Genomic DNA, 9,905 nt, shown 5'->3' on the forward strand with positions numbered 1-9,905 from the left:
CGCACAGGATAATGCTGATGAGTACTGAACATGAGTTCCTAACCCCACTGAACTCATGGTTGATCAGGTAAGCCCATAGGCACCCTCCATATGGTGGACTATTGAGGGAGACAGTCTAGCTCTTTCTTCTTTAAGGCATGAGGTAGAGGTCTACAGTGACCTCTGATCACCATAGACTTACAGTGTCCAAGAGAACTCTCCACAGTGATGGGATTGTCTGTAGCCACACTGTCCAATATGGTGGCCAGGAGCCTTATACAATTGAGTGCTTGAAATGTGGCTGAGATACACAAGGAACTAAATCTTTAGTATTATTTAATTTTAATTTTTTAAATTTAAATAGCCACATGTATGTATTAGACAGCCCAGCTCTGGACAGAGAGAATAACATGGGAAGGTCCACAGGTTAGGGAATTCTTATATAGTCATCATCCGATTTTTTAAAGAGCAGATTCCTGGAGGATGAGACTTTGAGAAATTAGCAGAGGCAATGCACGGCTTGCTGAAAAGTTCAGGCTTTTACTGAGGACCATGGAAGGCCACTGAATGATAGTAAGAAGGAGAACGCCATGATCGGATTTGCGTTTCAGTGAAATTACTTCAGCTGTAGTTATAATTAAAGCTAGAATTATCAACACTTTATTATTTACAAATATTTCTGATTACATGACCTCAATCTTCTAATCAACTGTATGAGATACATCTACATTTCCTCTTACATATCTCTTCTTAATTTGTTGTCAACTCAACAACCTATGTTCATACCGCTGCGCCCTCACAGAAGGCAAACCTGATCAAAGTAAAACATTTGTGTGCACATTCACGAATGAGAATGTTTCAGAAATCAGTTGAGAATACGGCACACGGCAGCAGGTTACTGGCACAGCGATGTTTAAGAATCTTTTCCTAAATGCGCCCCGCCTCCCGAGGCCCGAATCCACGCGGTCGCGGCCCCCTGGGCCGCCCACCGCTCGCGGCGCAGCAGTTATCCGCGCTTGTCATTGGTGGCGATAGCGGCCAGCTCACCCTGCGCGTGAGACGAGTGTGAGCGATGGGCCTGGCTCGCGCGTCCACATCCATCCTCCGCTCCGCGCTGAGCTGAGGGGAGAAGAGGGCCAGGCAGGGATGTGCGGCGCAGGGTGCTGACAGCCGGTGGCTGCCGACCTGCCTCTCACGTCAGGCCTGAGAAGATGAAAGATGACATCCTTCCAAGTGGAAGCGGGGACGGAGCACGGCCGCCGCACGCTGGACCCGCCCTTCTTACCACGCGCACACGCCCCCTCACACACCCCTCACACTCACACATGCACACGCGCCTTTCACGCAGCGCTTCTCTCAGACATGCCGCAAAACATCCAGCTTGATGGGATCAAGTCGTTCTCTCTCTTTTTTAAGGAGGATTATTAATAAAATCATACTTCCTTAAGAAAAAAAAGACAGGGAATGTAGATGCTGCACTAATTTAATTACACACTGGCTCTGTAAGACACTAATGTAAATATTCTGGTGAGCAGGGCTAAGACACTTGAAGTAATTACTTAAGGACTCCCTTTCAAAGAATCTCTCCCTTTTTTATTAAATGCCTTTTAACATTAGCACTTTCTTCCTGACAAATTAAATGAAATTTCATTACTCTCCCTGACTTAATGGCATGAGACTCCCACCGAGGTGTGAGTTAACCCTCCCCGGACAGCTGACAGGGGCTTCTCCCGTCAGTCAGAAGCCACCGTCCTGACACAAGGGAAAGGACGCTTGAGGGATCCTTTGTGTTTCTCCCAGACTGTGCAGCTTCCCTCATTTCTTTGATACTTTTTTAGCTGTGGCCCTTACAAAAATCAAAGAAACCAATGGTATTGTTTTTGTTCATTGTTCTCAAGTTCACGGTAATAGATAATGTATATATAATATATACACTATGTACATAACTGTATTATCACTGAGACCCTGGTAATGGCTACATCAAGAACAGTAACAACAGCAAACCGTTATATAGTACTTAGTAAATAACTTCCCAACAATTTACCTCTTTTAACTTCATTCCTCACAAATGTGCTATAAGATGAATACTGTTAATATTCCCGCTCCAAGGTGAGGATATTAAAGCACAGAGTGGTGAAGCAGTTTACTGAGGGCCACGTGCCTCCTAAGCAGCAGACTTGGGCTCCAGCCCCGCTGGCCAGCCATTGTCACACACCTTCATACACACCGTCATGGCGTCCTCAGCCCTGGAGAGACAGAATCAGTTCCATGGCCCTGGTTCACGTGTGCATCCACAGAGACTCTGCGATCTTATACAAGCCCAAGACCATGCAACTCGTCTATATCCAGCATCTCTTCTCAGCCATATATTTGAAATCATTGAGTTTCAAAATGGCGTTTCCATAAGGTGATCCCTGAAAAATTTTATTTCTGGACCTGCCTTATTAAACCTATTAAGGAGAAAGTAATCTAGTAATTTAATTTTGAAAGACAAAAACTGAAACAGATTACTTAACAGATTGCATTTATGTTTAATATCTTAGGATTCGAGTTATAAAATTAAAAGAAAATTATAGAATGAGTACACAGGAATCACAGAGCTGAGGTCCTTGCCCTACAAGTCTCAATATGAACTGAGTAAATGTGCATTCATTTTTGTTAAAACAGTCAGGAAAGCCTTCACAAAACAAACCTTGCCGAAGTTCTGTTTTGAGCGAGAACTCGTGGTCGAGACTATGCCAGTGAGAGAATCTGGGATAAGCTTAAACTGACGGGATGGGCTTCCTTTACCAGTATCCCTGGCACTTTTTACTCCCCCCAAACCCCCACAAGAAATGGTCATATTTTCTGTGGCCATCCCCCCCAAAAAATTTTACCTCTAATCTTTTTAAAGACTATTTTTCCTTGTTTAAACGTAACTTTCCTTCTCTGATTTTAGATTTACTTGTATCCATTTTCTGTAGTGGCCATATGTCCTTAGGTCTGGACCGTACGTCATGACGAGAAAACATTCTATCTGGTCAATTTCGAATTTTAAGAGACAGGATCAACTTATAACGAGAATGCCTTGTAGTTTTGTTTCCCTTCTCTCTGTCTGACCCAGCGATATTTTTCTCTGGCTGAAACTGTTTTCTCCAAGTACAGTCCTTTTCCTGTTCCTGTCACCAGTAGCTTGAACTTCCCAATGTCATGTTCCATCTTACCAAAAGGGTGTCCTTTCTAAGACCTCAGGCCATGTGGAAGACAAATAATCAGCTCAAAGTTCGGAAGACAAATGTTGCAAGAGGGGTTTTTTCCTCCTCCTGGTTCTTAAACATGTGTAGTTTTAGGGATCAGTATGTCAGTGTTTTGAAAGAAGCGAACACTTGAATTTATTTTGGTGCAGCTATCAGATTTTGAGGAGCTGGATCATTTGTTTTCCTCTTGTGAGGTCCAGGTAAAAGTTCATTCCCTCCATGGCCGGGTGCTTCTGACAAACAAAAAATCAAGGACTCAAAATCAGTATTTTATCTAAAATATGTGAACTATCCCAAAACAAACAAGAAAAGACACAGCTGCCAAATTCCACAAGTAAAAAGAGTTGGGAGGTTGAGACAGCTCAGGATCTTGCTGGGGAATCGTGGGCAAAGTTTGGCCAGCTGCCCTGAAGGCCTTCAGGGACATTCAATCCAATTGCCATGTCTTAGCAGATGTGAATTTCAAGGTTACACCTGGGTGTTCAAGGGCAGGGCCAAGTGTAATCGGCACTTAGATCATAGATTAATCTTATTTGCCATCTATTAGGTTTGATTCCTCTTCCCTCTCTCCCTCCCTAAAGCCAGGATTATTGTGATAGTTTAAGATAATGGATTCTAAGGGAAGAAAGGTCACGCAGGCATGGAGATTTGGAACCTTAAGATAATATGATTAATCTAAAAGCTGCTTTTTCAAAGGGGAGGGCACACTTTTCATATGTCTAATTGAGAGGAGAGCTGAGAGACTGAGAAAGAGCAACAGAAAAGGGAGTGGGAAGGAACTGAGTCCTTGTCAACAACTGCAATTAATTATCATTGTCAGGATGATCTTTCATTAGTTTTCACACTAATAAGATAGATTTGCCTCATGCCTGAAGCTGATAAAACCCTATTGGCAATGTTGATAAGACTGTGTCAGTATGAAGAGCCATTCATAGACATCTTCATTTTCTTTCATTCTCGTAATTTTCCAAAACAAAATAACTCAGTGGATGTTGCTAAAAGTAACTACATCTAGGTTGGTGGGACCATGGTATGGGAGAAAAGCCTTTAACGCAGTGCTTGGCGTAATCTAAACAATGAGTAAATATTAACCTTTGTTGTAAATTCTATAGACAACCAGGAACATGTTATGTATGTATTTTACATGCATAAGCAGTTTAATCCTCTCCCTTTCAGATATTTCAAGATAACCCTAACCACCCAATACGGAGAGGTCCATAGAAAGAAATTAAGATTGATGTTTATTAATCCCGACAAATCAAGATTCTAGGCTTCTAGCAAAGAAACCGTTAGTCCCGGTCCATCTGCAAGAAAACTGGAGCTTAGATAAATGTGGGTTCTCTACGATCTTATTTTTTTCCCCATCCTTCTAGAATAGAAACTGTTTTGTTTTACTCTTTATTTATTGCAATTGCTAAGTAGTTTTCATCATTGTGACTCACTGTTATTTCTGGGTTATTTAAAATGTATAGAAACATTTCATATCCCTTTGCTTTAGATACACACACACACACACACACACACACACACACACACACGGTAAAATTTGCTTGATATACACGTAAAAATTTGATATATACATATTTATCATAAAACTATTTCTATTAAATTCAGTTTACTCTGCTTTCCTCATGTCTTTTAACTAAATAAAAATGTGCTGTTGGATTGTTTAAGGCAGGCAACAGAGGAGAGGAATAACCTTCCAGTGTGGCTCACTCCCAGAGCTCAAACTTGTAGCCTTAGGGAGAGTAATATGAGATTGTAATTTGTAATTTGTAATTTCATAAATAGGTTCTTCCTTTTAACAAATGGAGCTCCTTTGGTTCATTCACAAGGGAAAAAAAGCAGACAACGTGGTGTTTCCTTAACCGAGACAACAGGCAGGATAGGATAGGAGACCATTCTTGGACATAGGGGACCCCTTATGCGGAATGCATGGTGGGTGGCAATGCAATTAGAATAAGAGATATGGCTGCTTAATACCATCTAGGAGATAATGGTATGTGCCCATCATCATTCGCTGAGACTCTGAACAGTATTAAAGCTGTATGAAATCATTAGTCCTCAGTACAAATCATGTAGCCTAGCGTGAGAACCAGCTGCAGCATGAGGGAAAATGCCTGTGTTCAAATCAGACTAACAGACAATCATTTTAAGATGAAGTACAGAGAAGCTAGAACAAAGTGATGCTGAACATATGGAAAAATAAAATCCATCCCTCTGGGTGAAACTTCCTTTTTCTGAAATTTTGAAACTTCTAACTAAATAATGCGGTAGTTCATTGACTTCCCAAGTGAAAAATATAGTTGTCATTTAATTCATTCTGTAGCTCGGGGGAGAAAAAGGTATTTGTAATTTCTGGAACAAAAAAAAATTTTCCCATTCTCCAAAACTAAATTTTATTTTTTTAAAAAATCTACTTTCAAAAGTATGTAAGATGGAGCATTTGAAAGTATAAAAAGGCAAAATGTGTAAATTCAAATGCTGACTCAAATCGGTTACTTCCTGACTATTTGTTAAAAGTGGTTGGTTAAGATTGAGATGTCCCAGATTCACTTGCGGTATCAGTTCTAGGTTTCGTTTAGTGTCAGTGTTTAATAATTAGAAAGAGAAGCGGATAGTGCCCTATTCCATTCCTCTTTCCAAAGCCACCACCATGAAACACGGCAACGCCAGAACGGAACCAGTTCCACTGTGTCCACTCAGTGTATTCTGAGCTGGAGTCTTCCAGGAAAACGAGCTGGACCCCTGTCTATAATGCTCCTTCCAACCCTAACTAATCTCTTTCCCACCTTCTGATCTCCCCCATCCTCAGAAAGAGGTGTTGGCATTTGGCAACTCTCATACATCAAAGCTTTCCCTAATATATGACGGGTTTATTCTTCCCAGGCTGCAGGCCATATCACTCTCAAATGAGTGACAACAACTCTAAAATGAAGTGGGCCCGGACTGGGCTCCGATAGTTATGGGAAGCCTCTCCAGTCAAACACAAAGCAAATTAATGTGAGCCCCTCCTGCACTTTCAGTCTGGAAATATCGTAAAGGAATAAGTGGGGAGCCCCACGCAATGCAGAGGGCCGGAGTTCAGTGATTTACATATTAAAGGTACAGGGCACATTTCATATGCTGTCATATCAAACCGAAAAATTTCTAAATTCTATGTTTTGTATTTGAAAAATCAGTTCTTATTGTAGGCTGAATGCACAAGTGAGTAATGACTCAAATACAATTATACATTTGTCTTATTCACTGCAATTTAGTTTTAAAGAATAAAATAAAACAAAGATTGAGGAATAATTTGTATGGCTCTGAGTTCCCAGGGTGTTTATATGGTGTCAGAATGTGTGTGCGTGTGTGTCTTAAGAAAGTGGTGTAGAAAACAGGCTAAAGAAGAAAACAGAGAGGTACAGTATGAACCGATGATCAATTTTAAATTTTCATATAATTCTGATTTTATCTCACTATACCAATACTGGGGAAATTACTCAAAAAAAAACAAAAAAAAAGAACAAAGAAAACATGGTAGGCTTACTGATTGATATACTTTAGGAGACATGCAAAAACAAATTTATAATTTTTATCAATCTTTGAATCTCTAATATCCTAAAATATATGGACACAACGCTATGTGTTCTTTGATTAGATGGCTACAGAATGGATAAGACTCTCATTCCTAATTCCCGGCTCACTTTGGTAAATTCCTTTGTTCTACAGTTGTGTTTGATACGACTTTCCATCATTTCAGTCATCCAGCTAACTGAGTAATCAGTATGCACAGTGAACACAAGACATACACATGCGCATTTCATCCCCACTCTGTCTGTCTGTCTCTCTCTATCTCTCTGTCTCTCCGTCTCTGTCTCTGTCGCTCTCTCTCTCTCTCTCTCTCTCTCTCTCTCTCTCTCTCTCACACACACACACACACACACACACACACACATTTTGGTTCTTCCAGAAGCAATAAAAAAAATACCTGAACACTGTACTTACAATCGGTAATACAAATGAGCACACAGCAAAAATTTTTTCTTTTGTGTTTTGGTTCCTGATAAGCTGTCCTGGTATAATTATTTATCTCAGATGATTCAAGTCAATTTAGGAATAAAGTGCAACGTAAGCTTTCCTCTGAGTGAAAATAAGGCAATTTATCTCTTATTTAAAAAAACCGAGTAGGGTTTTCAAACTTTGATCATTTTAAGAAAATACAAAAGAGCGATGGAACATATTCTTTTAAAAAACTTCTTAAAGCTTAGTAACTTATTCCTGAAAGTTTTCATTATGTGGAATTTTTTTCCTTTTTCTTTCTTTATATTTTTTTTTTTCTTCTCTGGTTCACTCAGTGCTACAGCCCTGTTAATAAGCAAATGGAAGTAAAATGCAGTTTCTAAGAGAACCTTTCAAAACCCAAAGCCAAACAGTTGCATCAAAATATGAAAACAAAACAGAACTGCATCTAGCACAGAATATGTTTTATTAAAGAGTTACTTATATTTTCTTAATTTTTCCTCTTTTAGATTATGAGCTTTACAGGTAAACTTACAAGCTTCTGAGGTTATTTGTGAAATTCAAAGCAATCTTCTCTCTCCTTCCTGACATTTTTTAGAAACTGAAATATTTTACTGTTATTTGCGTCTGTTCATTTTATTGGTATGTGTTCATTTTATGTCTCTGTGTGTGTGTGAGAGAGAATGTGTGTGTGGTCAAGTAATCATTTTGATCCTTGGAACCCAAGTACATTCTTTCTTGTGTAGGAAGATAATTCAACATCCTGCTAATTACAGAGCCTAGACCAGAAAAGACACATTTTAAGTAGCATATTCTAAGAAATAGGTTCTCATTTTCTTTATAGAAAATAAAATATTGAAAATAGTTTACTTTCATATGCATAAGTAAATGCTGCTATTGTGACTTGAGTTATAATTTTCGTGTTCATTAATTTTTTTAATTTTGTATTTATTTCAGAGAGCATTTTTGCTTTTATATTTAATAAGAACTTTGCATGTAAAAAGAGCTTTTATTTAAGAGCTTAATAAAAACTTGGCCTGACAAAGAGAACATGTGTTAAATGTTTAGCCTTAAAGAAAAAAATATCATCTTGTCTTGTTTGTGAATAATCTTAAAAATTTAGAATACCAAGAGGGTTAAAGGAAACAAAAGCTTTTCAATACACCAGATTGTTCAATGCAGAATTACTGAAGCTTCACTATGACAATATTTTACGAGATGCACGCTCATTCTAAGGTGTGATGTTATAAACATGTAGCTCCAAAATGTTCTAATTAGGTGAAATCCTAGAATTGATCTTTGAAAAGAAACTATTAAAACTTTCGCCTATTACTAGAAATAAAATCTTGGACCTTTTTTTTAAAATTTCTAAAGAACCCAGAAGTAAAAGACTTTCTACCTTCAAATCTCCCAAGGAAAAAATCATCAGAATCCAAGATGACCTTTCAAAAAGGAAGAAAAAAACACACGTTATGTTACAGAACATCTTATTTTTTAATGCATGTTAAACTGAAGTATATCTATAAACAAAATTGGAAATTTTAGACTAGTCGATGTGAGTTACGTGGGGGACAGCCATAAGTTTTTGTGGGGAAAATTATATCATTATATCTGTAGACACACACAAAAAGATTAGCTTTTAATAAAGAGATACAACATTTTAAGTGTATATATTTTTTAATCAGTCATTCTTTGCAAGTAAAGCTTTATTACTTCTGAGTTCTTGACAGGCACTTGAAGAAAGGTCACATAATAAACTGCGCTTATTTCTCATTGCAGAAAAACAATAAGTCATCTCTGCATCCATTATTTACCAAATTGTCTTCATTTTTCTTCACCGGCTGGGTTTTCAGCAATAAAGACAAATAATATTATAAAGCTAGCTTAGATATTTTCACAATTATCCAGAATTTGACAGTGAACTGATCGTCTGGAGTTGATGAGAGTGAAGAAATTAGGAAGAATTTGCTAGCCAAGTCATTTACTGGAAATATATTAAAGGCCATTTTTCACAGAGAGATACATCTGGTACCACAAATATATGTATTGGGGGAAAGAACACTTTTAAATAGAAATTTATGCAAAAAATTTTCATTACAGTATACTTTCAAAGAGATTATATTTTTATAGGTAAACACTATCTTTTTTCCAACCTTTTTTTTTTTTTTTTTTTTGCCTTCACTGCTCTATCATTAATAGTTACTGGCCTGACTAAAGCCTTCATAGATAGCAAAGCAATTTTGTAAAATGTCTTAACAAAGAAAATAAAGTATTTAAATCGGTTTCTTTACCATTAGGATAATGTAGTGGTGAAGAGCCTGCAGTCAAGGGCCAGACTGCAAACCCACGCTCTGACAAACTGGCATTTGGTTTCTCTGTGTCTCGGTGATCCTATCCAAATAAAATGGGGGTAACGCGTTAAATAGTATCTGGTGTTAATTGCCCAAGGTCATGTAACAAACAAGTTGAAGCATGGATTGGAACATAGTTGATGTAGATTCAGCATCTGTGCTCTTCACTGAGACCTAGCATGGCCCTTGCCCATCCACGATAGGAAGACAACCTTATAGCAAGCAACCCCTGCCAGCCTGATACCGTTTCATTCAGCTGGGCCCACCTAGCTCAGAGCGCCTCATCACAAATTGAATTGCACAGAACTCAAATTAAGAAGTTGTGCAAACTCAG

The sequence above is a fragment of the Pteropus vampyrus genome, unplaced genomic scaffold (assembly GCF_000151845.1).
Source record: "Pteropus vampyrus isolate Shadow unplaced genomic scaffold, Pvam_2.0 Scaffold34, whole genome shotgun sequence".
NCBI lineage: Eukaryota > Metazoa > Chordata > Mammalia > Chiroptera > Pteropodidae > Pteropus > Pteropus vampyrus.